Genomic DNA, 18,144 nt, shown 5'->3' on the forward strand with positions numbered 1-18,144 from the left:
TTTTTTTTGGTTTTTGGGCCACACCCGGCGTTGCTCAGGGGTTACTCCTGGCTGTCTGCTCAGAAATAGCTCCTGGCAGGCACGGGGGACCATATGGGACACCGGGATTCGAACCAACCACCTTTGGTTCTGCATTGGCTGCTTGCAAGGCAAACGCCGCTGTGCTATCTCTCCGGGCCCGAATGGTTTTCAATTTACATCATGCAAGCCATGTTTCTTTGAGAAGTAAAGGAGAAAGCAAATGGTGTGAAATCAGAACATATACTCCCCCCCCAATAATGGCTATCATGTTACAATGGTTCAATTGTAAAACATTATTCAGAATTAGTGAACACAAATCATACTCTATATAACCAATTGAAAACCATTGTCTATCTCATATACAGGCAGCATTCAGATCATTATACTGAAAAGATTACATGTGCATAGTTTCTAAAGAACAGAAATCATCAAAATGGAATATGATCACATTAAAATATATGTAGAGTTTTCAATCTTCCCTTTTTTAAATTCTTGAGAGGCCATAGTTTTCAAAATTCAAAGTCAAATATGCATTTTTTTTTTCAGAAAACATTAGGGCCTGTAAAGATAATATAGCAGGTAACTGCTTGCTTTGCACACAGCTGACCTAGTACTATCTCCAGCATTGTATGTGATTTCAGCATACATCCAGGCATGATTGTGAGCCCAGAGTCTTAAACCCTGAAAACCACTGGGAGTGGCCACAAGTAAATAACCAACTACTTAATTGTATACTGTCTATGAGTCTGTGTTTATTAGCATAACATAAGAAGTTTTCTATTTACCTCTTCTATACAATTTTTTCTCATATTTTAAACAGATAAGTTTATTTATCATCACCCCAAATTCCACAATTATGGATTTCTTCATTTTAAATGTTTTCCACAGAGCAGATTAAGATTTTGAGATTAAAGTTTATAAAACATAAGTTTTCTTTAAGGAAAATAATAAAATATTCAAAATCAAAATTAGGTAGGAAAGTAAATAATTATTTAGAATAAATAAAGAAGACCATAAATAATTACTGGAGCATTGAAATTCAAGGTCCAGTTCTTATGAAATTGCTTTGGGCAGTTTACCAGAATTGCTTACAAAGAAATGGTTCTTGTTTGCAATCTGTCTTCATTTCCTCTAAGAACAGTTTACAACCAACAGTAACTCCAAGCAATCCAGGGAGTCTGTTCAAGGGAGGGACTCTGAAGCTTGAGGCTCATTAGCTTCAAGACCATCTGCTTCAGCTTCCAGAACATCAAATGATAATTGAACATAGAGGGCAGCTAAGTTTCCCTTAACCAATTAAGTCACCATAAACCCAAGATAGACATGGTTCTTTTCTGACCTCCGTCATATTTCTGATGAAAGTAAATTTAGAGAAAGAAATATGCATTTAGTTCATGTTTTAAGTTAAATTATACCATATAGGACAGAGATGAAGAGAGCATTTTTTATTTAAATGGTATTTATGTTTTGGGAAATTCATCTCCATTAGAGGAATGAGTCCTCTAACTCTAAAAAAGTAGAAATCTGAAAGACAAATGAAATACTATTTCTGGAGAAAAAATGAAGCACAAGATTCTGATCATAAATACTTAAAAAAAATTAAATGTAATTTACTATAGAATTAGAGTAACATTAAAATCCAAAATACTACTCATTTAATAAAAAATATTTATAAATGACCTGACCAAAATATTATCCATTCAATCTAAATAAATAAAATTCAAAATAAAATAACTGAATAAAATTGGAAACTATAATGCAAAATTGTTTCTCAAAAGAAGATATATATATGGCTGAGAAGCAAATCAAAAGATAAAGAGCTCATTAATAGTTAAGGAAATGCAAATCAAGACCATACTCATTAGAATGGGTACTATCAAAGAAAAATAACTATGAATTAATTTTCAGAGATTGAAATCTCATGTAATGCTGGGATGTATACTGGTACTGCTGCTGTGAAAAATATGACAACAATCCCATGAAGTATATATGGTATTAGCATATGAAACAAAAACGTAAATTTTAATTAAAAATCAAAAAGAAGTAAAAGCAGAGGCAATTTGCATGTTTTACACAGGTTTTTATATAATTTTTTTTGTTTTTTCAGGCCACACCCATTTGATGCTCAGAGGTTACTCCTGCTAAGCACTCAGAAATTGTCCCTGGCTTGGGGGGACCAAATGGGACACCGGGGGATCAAAACACGGTCCTTCCTTGGCTAGTGCTTGCAAGGCAGACACCTTACTGCTAGCGCCACCTCACCGGCCCCATATAATTTCAACAATAAAGAAATAAATGTAAAAAATTTGTTGATAGATGAAAGAATAAAAATGCAGCTATCTGACAGAACATTATGTAGCCTTGAAAAAGGAACATATATTCAAAATGTAACATGAAAGAATCCGGTCACATTTTGATAACTGAAATCATACAGATAGAAAAATATTGAAATATTTTTTTCTTTATAGGTTGCAGTTACTAGGAACTGAAAAGAGGAGGAAATATGTCTATTCATAATCACAGGTTTCAGTTTGAGTTGATGGAAATAATTTGGAGTTAGCTGTGATAATAATTAAACAAGGATATAAAGAAATTTAAAAACACTACAGTGGAGACTGAAGAGATAGTGGTAGGGCATTGCCTTCCACATGGCATTCCTAATGCTCGACACTTCATATGGTTATTTTTATAATGTCAGGCGTTTGTTTTTGAGTGCAAAGCCAGAAGTGATTTTAGTGCTGCCAGATGTGGCCCCAGAACTCCCCAAATAAAATAACACTACTACATTTTATCATTGAAGATGGTTGAAATGTTAAATCGTGTTATATACGCTCCACCACAATGAAAAAAGCAAAAAAAAATCTGGGGAAATAAACTTTTAAAATAAGTAAACAAAGTATTTCCAAGACCTACTATAAATTCTCAAAAATAACCCCTGGGATAAATATATATTTCATAATGCATGCCCATTTATGAGAAGAATTAAATTAATACAACATATTTTGTATCTGAACTAATTTATAGATAATGCATTAGTAGTAAATTCCAAGTAGGTTATTTTACTTTGTTTCCTATAGCTTTTATAAAATGATAAATATTTATAGTTTACTATGATATGAGTGGAGGGACATGGCAAATCATTTCATATATCAATCCTATGAATTTTAACACCAGTATAACTACCTATATTTAAGAAAAAAATGGGCCTGGAAAGAATACAGGAATACTGCTGCATTCTGAGACCATAAATGACCTCAGTTCAATCCATGTTACTGCCTCCAGAATTGTCAGAATATCCCTGAGCAGACAGGAATATACTCTAAGATGGCAATGTGTGCCCTACCTTTCATTACTACAATTAACAGAAACTGGAACTAAAATTAATTAAAATAATGTAGATATAAATTAAAGGATTAGCTAGAATGAATTAAAAACTGTTCACAAAAATATATGCGACTTGACTATATAAAAATATAAAACCATAACAATATGGTCTGGTTTACCTAGTCTATGTGTCTGTGTAGTGAATCAATATTGACAAGATTTATCTATTTAAGAGAATCATCAATCACTGCCTTCTTATCCAGCATAGAGAGTTGGGGAGATTTACTCATGATTCAGATCCTCATGCATGAGTCAATCTCAATTAAGACATTCTTAGCTTGCTGAAGAATAGATTATAAGTATCTTGGTTTCTTCTTGTGCATGATTGTCAGGTGTTCTATATCTAACACTAGCTCTCATTTGACATTTAGGAATTAGACAACCATTTTAGATAAATCATTTTGACCTAAGACCATCTAACTCCTATCACATTAAGCATCTCTTAGAAATTGCCACACCCCCGATCTATTGTAGGTTGGTAGTTGTGCAATAAGTTTCTTGGTTCATTTCCATAAAGTTGAAATTGATCAGCCTCTGTTATTGTTATGATGAAAGCAATGTTCTTCTAGCTTTCAATATCTTATCTTTATAGTGTAAGTCTGTGCAATGCCAATGAAACATGTTATAAAAATCTAAATATTAAATAGTTCTTTAGATGTTATTTCTTTCACTACCCCACATGCTACGCCTGAGATGATAAATATCACAATTGTGAGATTATAAATAACACAATTGTGAGATTATAAATAACACAATTGTGGAGTGAGACTTTTGTTCTAACTGCAATTAAATTTACCTCATTTAAGTGAAATGAATACAACTTAGTTATAGTTAAATATTTTTAAATTGTTTCTTAAGAGATAACTTCTTTTCTTTTTTTTTTTGTTTGTTTGTTTGGTTTTGGTTTTGGTTTTGGGGCCACACCGGTGATGCTCAGGGGTTACTCCTGGCTATACTCTCAGAAATTGCTCCTGGCTTGGGGACCATATGAGACTCTGGGGAATCAAACTGCTCTCTGTCCTAAACTAGTGAGGGCAAGGCAGACACCTTACTGCTTGCACCACCGCTCCGGCCCCAAGAGATAACTTCTTATTATTAAAACTGAATGTAAAAAGTAATTATCGATTATAAAACTTAATCTTTATTTTGAAACAATATTTGATCTTGACATGTAATGAGAAAATATCGAATTTTAAAGTTAAAAACTAGAGTAAAACTTGATTTATTTCCAGATGATTTACAGTTGTCTCAATATAAATTCTCTAACTAATTAAAACTATAGCATCTATATTATTACTAATTTCTAATAAGCATTATTGAATAATTGTGTACTAATGTTACTTGTAGAGCATATTAAACTAGAATAATAAAATTGAATTTTTACAGAAAAATTTAAAATATAAAAAATATGTATGTTGCTTGCTCCAAGAAGTATGATAAAATATAAAATATTTAAATCATGCAAAAATATTTTATAAAGGTAAACTGCTATAACTTGAAATATAAAATATAAATTTAATAAAAAATTATATACTATAAAGTTTTGATGTTCAAAGAGCCAAAATGAGTGCTACACAGTTTCTTTGACTCTATTGAAAATGATGCCATAACTTTGTTTTAAAATGTCTAATATTTAATTATCTAAGGAATCATATACTTTGTGAATGGTTAATCTAACTTTACCAACTACAAATGCCAAATAAAATGTGCTAAAGGAACATAAATTACAAATTTATTGTAGAATAGATGACTAAAATATTAAAGTCTTTATAAGATAGTAAATCATGTCTACTATAAATTATTTTCCTACATCGGATAAGAAAATTAAGGTATTAATTTATAAGGTTGTATTGAAAGGCATGTTATTGGTTCTAGCCCAAAGCTGCCAATAAATAAAAATGAAAATAGAAGCAGTGCTTAAATTATAAACACATTTGCCTTTCCAGAAGACAGTATGAATTTCATATACTTTATTTCAATCAAGTACTATTGCCATTTGAATTTGCTTAATTAGTAAAATAATATTATAAGCCTTTGTTTCATTGATTCTCTTCCAAAGACTAGCTCCAGGCCTTGAGACCATGGAATTCATCTTTTTCATAGTTATAACTTAATGCATCCTCTGTATTACATTTTTTAGTAATTCATTGTCCAAATGTATCATGCTTTTTTTTCTGATAAGGTCAATGTACTATATTGAGCATGAAATAAAGAAGTTTTCAATAACTTTACAAGAACTAGTAAGTTACTTTTTATAAAGCATTAAGGCTTTAAATATTTAAATATTACATATTTAAGTACCAATATTTTGTAATCATGAAAGAAAAAAATTCTTAACATTTAGAAAATTTCAGAAGATATGTAGAATTGAATAATTTTTATCTACTAAGTGGATCTCTAATCAGAGTACTCTATTGAATTTCCAAAAAATATATTATCAAGCTCTCAGTATATGAATTCATGTGCTTTTCATATGCTATTCCACAAAAAAAAAAAGCTGAGTTGACTATGTCATTATTTTTACTTCTCACTAGGTAGCAATATGATTTGTTATTTTGTATCACTTCTGCTTGTGAACATTTTCTGTAAGCTTTCCTCATAACTTCCTTCCACAGAGAGGGAAAACAAAATTAAATCTCTCTCCATCAAAACACTTATTACCAGCATGCAAATAAGTGACCTAAAATTGTTCAAACTGTTGATCAAGCTAAGATATTATCACTTGAGCATATGATGCAAGAAGCACTAACTGTTGGTTATTAAAATAGAAAGATGGCCATGGTCTTTCTAATAGAATTGCATGGTCTAGGCTAGGCCTTTCCTGATACTCTAGTTAGCTCTTTGACATCAAGATGGTCCTAATAATGAGAACTTTGGAGCACCCCTGAGCTGTGATTTATACCCACTGTGTGTAAACCACTGTGATTTACAAAGTGCTTCATAATTAATTTTCATATATACAATGAATTAGGGCCAACTTCACCCTGGTGTTCACCTCCCTCCACCAATGCAATTGGTGAACATTACTCCTGGCTATGCGCTCAGAAATCACTCCTGGCTTGGGAGACCATCTGGGACTCCGGGATCCAACCGTGGTCTGTGTTTTGACCCTGAGTTTCTTGATTCCATTGTTGTTGCCTTTGACTTGGATATGTAGTTCTTTCCTTTTTTTAACACTACCAGTGTATCTGAGACCACTTGGTCCCTGGGCCCATCCTATCATATTTGTTTCAACTCTTCCACTCAGATTCTTTCCTTCTCCTCTATAAACTCTGGGACCAAGATTAATTTCTGTCTAAGAAGGATTGTGTAGTATATAATTGATCCAGAGACAGGACTGTAATAAGGAGCTTTTCTCACTTGCAGTCAACCTTCTTTTATACTGGAAACATATGTAGTCCATGGACCCTGTTCAGAAGTGACTCTTAGAGTATTTATTCTTGAACTACAGAAAATTAGCATTTCAATCAACCAAAAAAACCAAGAAATTATATTGAAATAATGTATTGAAACACCATATTTACACTTCAAAATTAAATACCTTTACTTAGTTTTGTGTATATTTACACATATATACATATATTTATACATTTTACATATATTTACATAGGTATAGATGTAGGTATATAACTAATATATATGGATTGATCAATATATATAAATATCTATATCTATTTAGTTTGTTTATTACTCACTATTTCAAAATTATCATTTGAATTTTTTCTTTATGTCAGAAATACATATGTCATAGATGAAAATAACTGTTTTCTGACCATCATTACAATACTGGTTCATTTTGTATTGAATAATTAATGTCTTGTAAACCTTCCTTTCATTCAATTTTTTATTTTTATATTGTAGTCCAAAATCTACAAGAAATTATTAATAGTTGAAGTTTACCTACTAATCATAGTCACCCTAGGTTGTATTTACTGCAAAATGTGTCTTCACATTTATTTTATGGATAGATTTATAGGATTCAAGTCTTAATTTTCACTTTTTGTTGGATCTTTGGCAAATTTACTAATCACTCTAGTTCTCCTTCTTTATTAAATTACATAACAATCAAAAATACCCCTGCTGTATTTATTTATTTACATTGAAGATTATGCAATTATTCCTTGCACACATAATACATGAGATCAAAGATATAGTACATAAGTAGGACACTTTTCTTGCACATGATCTACCTGAGTTCAATGCATCCCATGTGATCTGATCTTTGCCAGGAATATTCCTGAACACAAAGATAGAAGTAAGCCAGAAATACTACCAGGTGTGGCCCAATTACTAAAAAGAAAAAAGAAAAAAATAATACATTAATAACTGTTCCACTATTAGCTCTCACATAGTTTAATTAATATTTACTATTATATATGAGTGCATTATAATCTAATACAATGGCATTGTATTATAATCTATACAATTCATATCATTCTTGTGCAAAATTTTGTCATAAAATTTTCTAAACATATATGGCAGTACTCAGACATATACAATTTGGATTTATGTATTTGTATTATACAGATGCTATAAAAATTTACTGCAAACTTGCTAGTTTAAAATAGGAAAATAGTGTATTGTCTCATAGCTTTGGTAACCAAAATTTTAAAATGTTTCAGGTCATATTTCTCTTTCCTCCTTGATTCATCCTTTTTCTGAAGGCTGTCAGAATTCTCTAAATGTTAACATAAATACTATCACAGCTTCTATGACACTATAGTTTTCTCCTGTTTTGTTAAATATCTTTCTGTTTAGCTCGCATGAGGATACATTATTTTGATTTTTTGGAAACAAACAAACAAAAAAGTGAACAAAAATTTATTTCATAAAATAAAATTTGATCACATTTTTTATCATGCGATAGTACATTGACTCTTTAGCCATAAAAGGAAACAATATTTAGAAGATTAGAAATGGACATATCATTTGGAGGTTATTCAGTGGACTATGTACAATACTCTAATCAGTATTCAAATCACAGATGAGCAAGAATATTTACCAGTGAGGTCTAAGAAAGACTGCTGAAATTTACAATTTGGAAAATGTTGCCAATAGTCATATTGTTGTAGTACAAAGCAAATATCACTACTTGGTATCTGGAACATTGTTGAACTTGCTCAGGACTTTAATTAGCTTTGTGATGTTGGGTGGTGACCCCATGAATACTTCTGTTTTAGCTATAAAGTTCAAAATAGCTTTATTACTCTAAAAATCAAGTTGTAATAAACTAGATCTTAAGGCTTATTGAATAGTTTTTGATATATATGGTAATGCAATCATAACATATTTGGCAGAACAATTATTTGTTTTTTTATTAAATAATTTTCTCAAGAAATATAGTTTATATTTATGTGTATAAATTTAACATAGTAAACCAAGAATAGAAATATTAGTAAAATTACTTTCTTTTCTAAATCTGCATTGCTATATATCAGACATTATTAGACTATTTCTCAAGGTAATTGTTTTATTTATAGAGCTACAATAACAGATATTGTAGAAAATAAAAGTTCTTCCAGTTTATTTTTATATAGAGGACAATTTCTTTAATAATTTTGTTGTTGTTTTTTGGGTCACACCCAGCAGCGCTCAGGGGTTACTCTTTGCTCTACGCTCAGAAATCACTCCTGGCAGGCTCAGGGGACCATACAGAATGCCAGGATTTGAACCATCATCCTTCTGCATGAAAGGCAAACGCCTTACCTCCATGCTATCTCTCCGGCTCTTCTTTAATAATTTTTAACTAGAAAATACTTTAAAAATAACAGGACATATATTTTTTACAATTTTTAATCAGAGTATTGAAAATGGGTAAAAGATAAAATATTTCTATGTATATATGCACAAAAGAAAAAATTATGTTGAATAGGCTGAGTTCCATATAGATTTTTAGTTGCATGCAATAATTTTTTTTAATTTTGGGTTGGAGGCATTATTTATAGTTTTATGGGCTTGTCTCTGATTATACTCAGGAATTACTCCTAGCAAGGAGCAGGTGGACTACAAGCAAGGCAAAAACCTTAGTTCTATAGTATCTCTCTGGTCCAAGCAATGTTTTTATTTTAACTTAAGCACAGTAAATATAAAATTATTCGTTGTTGAGTTTTAGTCATAGAATATACATGATCCTTCACCAGTGTACATTTCCTGCCTCTGATGTCTCACCTTTCCCATACACCCCATCCTCATCCTTGCTAGTCTTTAAGGCAGGCAATTTGATTCTCTGTGTCTCATTCTCTTTTCTTTCTGTCACTGTGGTTTGCACTATTTTTAGTGAGAAAATGCCTTAAATGTATTTTTCTTTTCTCATCTCAGAATCCTTGTTCATAGTGTTCAGTTCCAACTATCATTATCCTAGATATCCTAGATATATCCTAGATAATATCCTTCTCTTCTCTAACTCTACTCACCTTTTTTTGTGGCAAGCTTTCTACCCTGGGCTGGACTCCTAACATTTATTTCTATTATTTCTGGATATTATTTCGATAATATATCTTGTTTTTCTTATATCCCCACATGAGGGAGATCAGTCTTTCTTTTTTTTTCCTTCTGGCTCATTTTACTTATATAATTTTGCTCCCCATGTCCGTCTCTGTATAAGCAAATTTTATGACATTTTTTCTAGCAACTGCATAGTATTTCATTGTGTAGATGTGCCAGAATTTCTTTAGCTCTTATCTGTTGTTGGACACCTTTGATGTTACCAAATTCTGGCTATTATAAATAGTACTTTGCTGAACAGAGAAGTGCAGGGGGCATTTTTGCTATCATATTTCAGCAAATCATTTGTTGTCTGGCACCTGGGTTGTGGGACACAATAAAAAGATTTTTAAGAGGAAAATTTATTGCTTTACAAGCATTCATTAGAAAAAAAAAGGCATACATGAATAACTTAAGGCAGTCTTAAAAAATTGAATAAGGCAACAAAAATGAGCTGAATGTAGGCAGGTAGAAAGAAATAATGAAACTCAGAGTAGAATTTAGCGATGGTGCAACGGTAGGGCATTTGACTTTCAGGCGAATGACCCAGGACAAACCTGGTTCAATCCCGTGTTCCATATGGACCATATGGACCACTGAGCAAGACTTCAAAAAAAAAAAGGGAAAGAGAAAATTAAGAAGCAGAATCAAAAAAGTAACAAGAGATATCACTACAGATACTACAGAAATTTAAAGGATAACCAGAGATTATTTTGAGAATATCTATGCCACAAAATAAGAGAACGTGTAAGAAATGGATACAGTTTTGGATTCCTACCACCTTCCAAGTTTGAACCAAGATGATCTGGAATACCTGAACAGATCTATCAAGATTGACAAAATTTAAAAGATAATTAAAGCTTTCCCAAAAGCAAGCAAAGTATTTTAAAAGTAATATGAAAGAGAAACAGTTATAAATAGATCATATATATTACCTGTGACCACTACACTATTATATTTTATCTATAAAATGAAGAACTGCTAGATTATAAAAATATTTTAATGAATAATTTCACATTTGCATCATTTTAATATTGTTATATTTTGTGTAATTTGAAAGTACATGGGCATAATTTCTAAAACCTCAGGAAGATAGGATATAGGATAAATAGCAGATTATGTATCATGTAGAACAAGGAAAATAGAGAACTGTGGCTTTAGAGAAAATAATATCAATGGCTTGATTCTGCTTATGCATTTTTGCAGAAACTAGTCACTTTTTAGATCAAGATGTATTTTCTGCTGCCATACTTTATATTATTTCCTGTTGTTCTAATTATTTTAATTTATTAACATTGTTATTAATAATAAATGCTTAGTGTAAATTTTAGAAAATATGCCAAATCTTCGACAGGGCATTATCATGTTGAGTCAAATTTGGGAACTATTCACATAGACTTCAATAATAAATTTTCAAAACAAATTTCTTACAGGAAAAGAATATAAAGGAACATAGTTAATTTTTAAAAAGAAAAATTGATACTTATTTACACTTAATAGGATTACAGTTGATTTTTAGAGGCCTGCCATAAATTTTGCCTTACTTCATTCATATTTGGAGTGCTTTGGAGACCAAACAACCTCAAAACTGAACAGTAAATTAAGGAATAGAGGAGAAATACCTCCAAGTAAAAGGATTTCTCTTAATACAGGAGGGTAAATACTGCTGAAGATTTTTTACTTTCTATCATTCCACTTAATAGTCCATATAAATAATATAAAATTTTGCACAATTGTTGTAATACATTAAAAAGCTCCAGATATCACTCTTTGGTTAAATTTCATAATATGTAATTTAGTAAGCAGAAAATATTAAATACAAACAAATGTTTTGTAAAAGGCAATATTAATACACTAAAGTGAAGAATAGAGAGATGGAACTAGTTCTTGCATCTTAATATTTTTCCATATATGCAATATCAATAAGGAAAGGCAAAGATACCATGAAAAAATTCAAGAAAGTAGTGGAGAGAATAATCTGCAACACTAGAAGGCACATATAAAGCATATTCTAGAAGATTCACAAGCTATAATGAACAATTAGAAAGAAAGCATTTATTTAAATTTTTATGGTAATAACAACAGAGGAAGAGTTTTTGAACTGTTTCCATAACAATGAACAACTTGAGGAAATCTACTTGAAAGTCCATTAGGGGGGTTATACATTTTGTCTCATAATGCTTGCATCCTTTCAGGGGCATTGAAAGAGCAAGGACTTTTTATGGTGTTTCAAATAGAATAGCAACATTATTACTACATATATTATATTGTGAGAATGAATAGAAATGTAGTAACTATAGATAGACAGTAACTAGTAAAGTGTATCCCATTTATAGTAAGTCCCATATAAACCTAAAAGTATACTATAGACTATATTTATCCTAACCCATTCATGCTTTGAATATATATGTGTGTAATTTTATATTTGGAATGAGTTCTACTGTATTTGTTCATCTTTCTTTGGTTTGTTTGTTTTGATTTTGGGTCACACCCGGTGACACTCAGGAGTTACTCCTGCCTATGCTCTCAGAAATCACTCCTGGCTTGGGAGACCACTTGAGAAGTCGGGAGACCAAACCAAGATCTGTCCTGGTCAGCCTTACAGCTGCACCACCGCTCCGACCCAATGTATCTCTTCATTTTTAGAAATATTATTTTCAGTCACAGAATTTACATAGATTTATTTATATTGGGAATGAGCAATTCTGTTTTCAGCATTTATTAAGCTTAACTCAAATTAAAGTATACATTAGAAATACCCATTTTTAACAAATTATGAGATGTGTTGTGCTTATATTTAAATGACTTCAGAGCATGTAGAAAATTATTGTTATTGACTAAGGATTAAGAACTGTTTAATATTTGTAGCATAATATTATTAATATATTATATCATAGAATATATATTAATATATATTAATTACATAAAAAGCTATCTAATATTTTCAAGACAAGAGGGAAAATATAAGTATACTAAACAAAGGGTTTCTTTGGATTATTTGCATTCAATTCTTGCATGTAAGAATTATTTTCAGCAAATCAGGGTTATAGAAGTTTAGTATAAATAGCTATTCAGTTCCCAGTAAAATTAAATGGAAAATATAGATTTCAATGACAGGTATTTATTTATAGTATTTTTAAGTTTCAGGTAAAATGATAAATTTAATAAATTTAAGTGTATGTCAATGGTTTTAAAATGATTGCTATAGTTCAAAGTACATAAATAAAATTCACATCTAATATCTTTTTAATATTTAAATTTCATGGCATATCATTAAGATTATTGGTTAAGTCATTTAAGCTTTGTGACCACTAATTATTCTTACCAGGTACTTAAAAACACAATTATATTAAAATATAATTAATAATTATATACAGTACAATAAATAATTAAATACAATTAATAGCACATATATAATCTAGAAAATTGGGGACTTATTTCACATTCAAAGCTGTGTAGTTAGGCAATATATATAGACCCAGAGCCAATGGAAACAGTTTATACTACAATTTCAGTTTATTGGTCCTGTCACTAATTTCTTAATATTGGTGAGAATCTCCTGCTCCCCATGTTTGTGTGACAAATCTTCACACACTGAAATGACAACATGTCCATTGAAATCTCTCCTTTTATATAGCTCAAGTGACCTGGGCAATATTTTAACCCACAGTAAAGTGCAAAATAGTGAACAGGCATGGGGAGTTCAATGATCTAGCTAAAAATATGTTCATGAATAAAAATAAAGGAACAGGCCTGCTTTATGTCTTCTCATTGAAAAATCTGAGAAATATTCTGATAACATCTGACGAATAATCAGCTAAGGAATGCATTATTAAATATTAAGGAACAGAAACAGGAGTGATAGAAAAGCAGGTAGGGTGTTTGTCTTACACAGTGGACGTAGGTTTGATCCTGGGCATACCATATGGTCCTCCAAGCCTGCCAGTACTAATTTTTGAGAACAGAGTAAGAAATAATCTTTGAACACTAGTAAATGTGGCCCCAAACCAAAATAAATAAATAAATAAGTATGAAGGAATGAAGTTATCATCAGTTTGACTCTAAAATTGTTGTCAGATGATCACTATTATTAACTGCCACCATGTTATTAAGGCCCTTTTCACAAGAATTTGTAGCAGGTTGTAAGTGCTCTTTGTATATTTGAATATTGTGAAACAGAAAATTCATCATTTGCCTCACTTTTTTCTCCTGTTTCAAGTGGGTGGCAAATCTTAAATGACAACAATTTTAATAGAAAAATAAAGAATATAATTATTGCTTTCCCAAATTGTAAATATAAACCCCAGATAATATTAAAATCTAGAGTCTGGTTAATTGAGCCTGGTTTGAATACAATTCTTTATTTTTAACCATGCTATAATAATAGAAATGTTGCTGTTTAATCCTGATTAAATTTTTATAGTATGGTTACAATTTTTCATGCAAATGTATAAAAGAAAACTACACTTTAAGGAGGGTATACATAGATTCACCCTAGGTATTAAGAGGATAAGTTTCCATTTGCATGTGTACAAAAAGATATTTGGAGTCAGATTAGATGGGAGAGTCAATATGTTATATTCATTTTAGAAGCTGACTGAAATTATTATTTTCTAATTTAAAAATCATTATCATTTTATGTACAAAGTGCAAAACTCTAAAATACAAAAGCATTTCACATTAAAAATAATATCTTCTAAATTATAAAGGACATCTACACAATTGTGGTGTAGATGTTTCTCTTTTACAACTTTTATACAGTTCAGTGCATATCCTATGATGCAACTTGCAGCAAGGTCTGTCACATAAGTTCCTATAATCAAAACATTCATAGTTCTTCAGCAAAATAAATGAGTATTCACAAATTGGGATAAACAGATTCCATGTCAGCTCAAATCAGATTTGCGAGGAACTGTTTTGTTACCAATCTTGAGAAAATCTTGCTTCCAGGGCTTTTTGGATTTTAGAATGAGAGATAAGAGAGAGCAAACCTTTATAAATTTGTGTAACAAGTCCTAGAGATTCTTTTTTACAAGTGAAAAAACCATAACCGTTCAAAATACATTATAAATTAATTTGATTATTATTAAATGTACATCTTAAATACATACACACATAGCACACTCATCTAGATTAACATGGGTCAACTGGCATTTAAGGCACAGATGCACAATCCCTTGTATAAGAAAGGGATACCATGTGTACAAAACTAAAAACTAAGATTGAAACAATTCTTTATGATGCCAATAAGAGCACTGTGCAACACAAGGAGGTAGCATTTATTGTTCAATAAGTACAAATTTTACTCGTGAGCAGTCTCTTCTGGAATAACACAGACAAAATTTTTTTTGGCCACACCCGGTGGGTTCAGGGGCTACTCCAGGCCAGTGGTGAGCAATATTTTTATCAACTGAGCCAAATCTCGCCAAAACCATGATGAAATTTATTTTGAGAGCCACATTTTTAAAACCGAAGATACATAGGATGGTACACTGTTTAGTTTCAATAAGTTTTTATTGAGAATATTCTGCATGCAAGTATCCACATAGGTCAGGAGGATACAGATAGCACAGCTAATAAAACAAAAACTTTAGAACAATATTATTTATTGATAACGTTAAATTCTGTAAAATTTGCCTTACAATGTAGAGAAAATTACATCCTGACAATGACTGAAACTTTGATTCACTTTTCAAGCCTGATGAAACATCGCCAAGAAAATAATTCTGATATTGACATTACCTATTTTAAAACAGCACTTTTAAATATGAGGGAAGCTTTTCTCAAGAGGTTTCAGGATTTCAGAAACAGCAACGAGACGTAGCATTTTGATCCCATCAACCACGTAGAGGTGGCCGCATCCATACTCAGGGAATTAGCATGGTTCCCTGGTGGGGTTTCTCCCTGGCCCTCTCCACATCTCTCAATTCCAAGTTCCAGAGGCATGTAGTTCATCTTCATCCACTCCATCTCCCCACCCCAACTCTTTCTTTTTCTGTGACAGAAATTGAGTACCCAGAGGTAGGGTAGCCAAGCCATTGCTACACCTACTGGATGACACGCCTCTGATTTAGGAGGTACAGTCTTCATCTGAGGCCAGCAGACAGAGAGAGGATACTGCTTCAACGCTCTGGAGCCCGCCGCCAGGGTTGCACACAGGGTGCACACTGACAGAGGCTAGGAGTAGAGTCCTGACTCCTGGAGTGGCCGCCTGGCACACAGAAGAGCAGCATTAAAAAGTAGAAAGAACCGAATGTGGCTCGAGAGTTGCTGCTTGCCGCAGCCGACCACTGCTCCAGGCTATGCGCTCAGAAATCGCTCCTGGCTTGGGAGACCATATGGGACGCCAGGAGATCAAACCAAGGTCCATCCTAGGCTAGCGCGTGCAAGGCAGACGCCTTACAGCTTGCATCACTGCTCTGACCCCAACACAGACAACTTTTATTTAACATACATGTTAGTTTAAGTTTTCTTCTCCAAATGTATCGCCTATTGCCTTATGCCCAAAAGCTAAATATTAAACACTATTTTTAGTCAGTTTGTTTTTCCAAATTCAAAGATATTGTAATGGTCCTCTTAACTAACTGTATGTAGTATTAAAACTAATCACTTTGTCTTCCTATAAGGTCTTATCTAAGTTTAAAAATATCCAAATTAAAATATCCTGTTTGTAAATCATTCTAAATATGTCAGAGCTATTTCTTCCGTTGACGAGTCTAAAGGATGTTTCAAAGAAAAAAAACTTCCAACATGTGTAGCAATTACTTTTAGTTATGAAAGCAGTAAGAAGATGGAAAATCATTCTGCTAACCAACTCCAATCAAGATTCATAATTCTGCCCTGTCCTTCCTTTGCTTCCTAAATACACTGCTTAAATGGCCAAGATAACTCAAGTTTTCTTCTATCATTTGTGCCAAAGACTCTCCATCTTGAGGAGTTTCCAAACATGTCAGAGGATGTTCCCGTTCTTCTGAATTTGGGGGCTGCCATGCTGATGCCTGAGGGGTGACAGCACTTTTTAGTCTTGATCCTACATGGGATCGAGCAGAACTCTGTGTACAGGCAATTTTAAGGAGGTGCCATATTTCTTTCTGCCTCTTTCCCTGCATAAACATGACAGCATTGCCAGCTTCTTGGATGTTACTTAGAGTCATTTACAGCTTGGGTAGTAGATTAATAATCTCCTGTTTACAGCTCAACAACTTTCTCAAGTGACCAAACAGCTCCTTGAGAACATGGTCCTGACTGCACAGTATTCACAATGATCTTCACCATATCCGTGCTGTCACTGTAGGATTGATCAGGAGGTCTGTGCTCTAACTGCTTATATAGATTAATGGCACACTGTTCCAGAGCTTCCATTAAGTCTCCCTGACGACTTCCATACGGGCTCTTCTGTAGCTCCATGATTTCGGTGTGCAGAGACATTATCTGATCCTCCAGGTATCCAATAACACCTACCTCAGAGTAGAGGATAGTTTTTTCTTCCATTTTCTTTCATGCTTATAACATTTTTTTCCGAGGAGATTCCATATGTCATCTGTTCACTATATCTTTCCAAGACCAGCTGAATACTGTTGTGAAAGAAACTCTAATTTAGCTTTCAGTTGCTGAGATCAAAGTATTCTTCATTTTTGTCAAGTTAGCATTATATCTAAGAAGACTTAACATGGATATTCTTTGTCCCTGGTAGAGCCTGATATAGTCTTCTTTTATCCCAGACATATAGTGCACTGCTTCAGCCCATATTTTACATAGCTGCGTAATTGGAAGCTGAATTTTACTGTCCTGTACAACATAATTTACAATGTCAGATAAATTTCTGGAAGCAAATGGTCCTTCATATACAGTCTTACTTTTATCAAAAAAAATAAGCCACATAGCTATCACAGCCTCTTACTTCGTCTAGAATACATTGAGAGGCAGGTTTCCGAGGATCTAAAGAAATTCCTGTCTTAACAGAGAGGAGGGCAAGCGACCTCAGGTTCTTTCCGACATGGCTCCCAGGCCGGTGCTAGGATGCCGAGACTCCCGCAACTCCACTGACTAAAATGCTTATAAAAAAAAAATTCGGAGGTGGGGTGATAGTACAGAAATGGATGTATTTTCATTGTGTGAGGTCATTCATGATTTGATCTTTGGCCTCCCAAACACAACAAAATGAAGCTATGGAAAACCCTGAGCACAACCACACTTAATCCTGGTGGTCCCTAATCGCTGTGTCACGGACTTAATCCTCATAAACAGAGTCTTCCC

The 18,144-nt window shown here is 32.5% G+C and overlaps 1 pseudogene; it reads right to left on the reverse strand.

Moving 5' to 3' along the window:
- Positions 1–16,645: 16,645 nt before the first annotated feature.
- Positions 16,646–18,144, reverse strand: part of LOC126004318 (inhibitor of nuclear factor kappa-B kinase subunit alpha-like) — a 61,288-nt pseudogene continuing 59,789 nt past the window's right edge.

Source organism: Suncus etruscus, chromosome 3 (assembly GCF_024139225.1).
Source record: "Suncus etruscus isolate mSunEtr1 chromosome 3, mSunEtr1.pri.cur, whole genome shotgun sequence".
NCBI lineage: Eukaryota > Metazoa > Chordata > Mammalia > Eulipotyphla > Soricidae > Suncus > Suncus etruscus.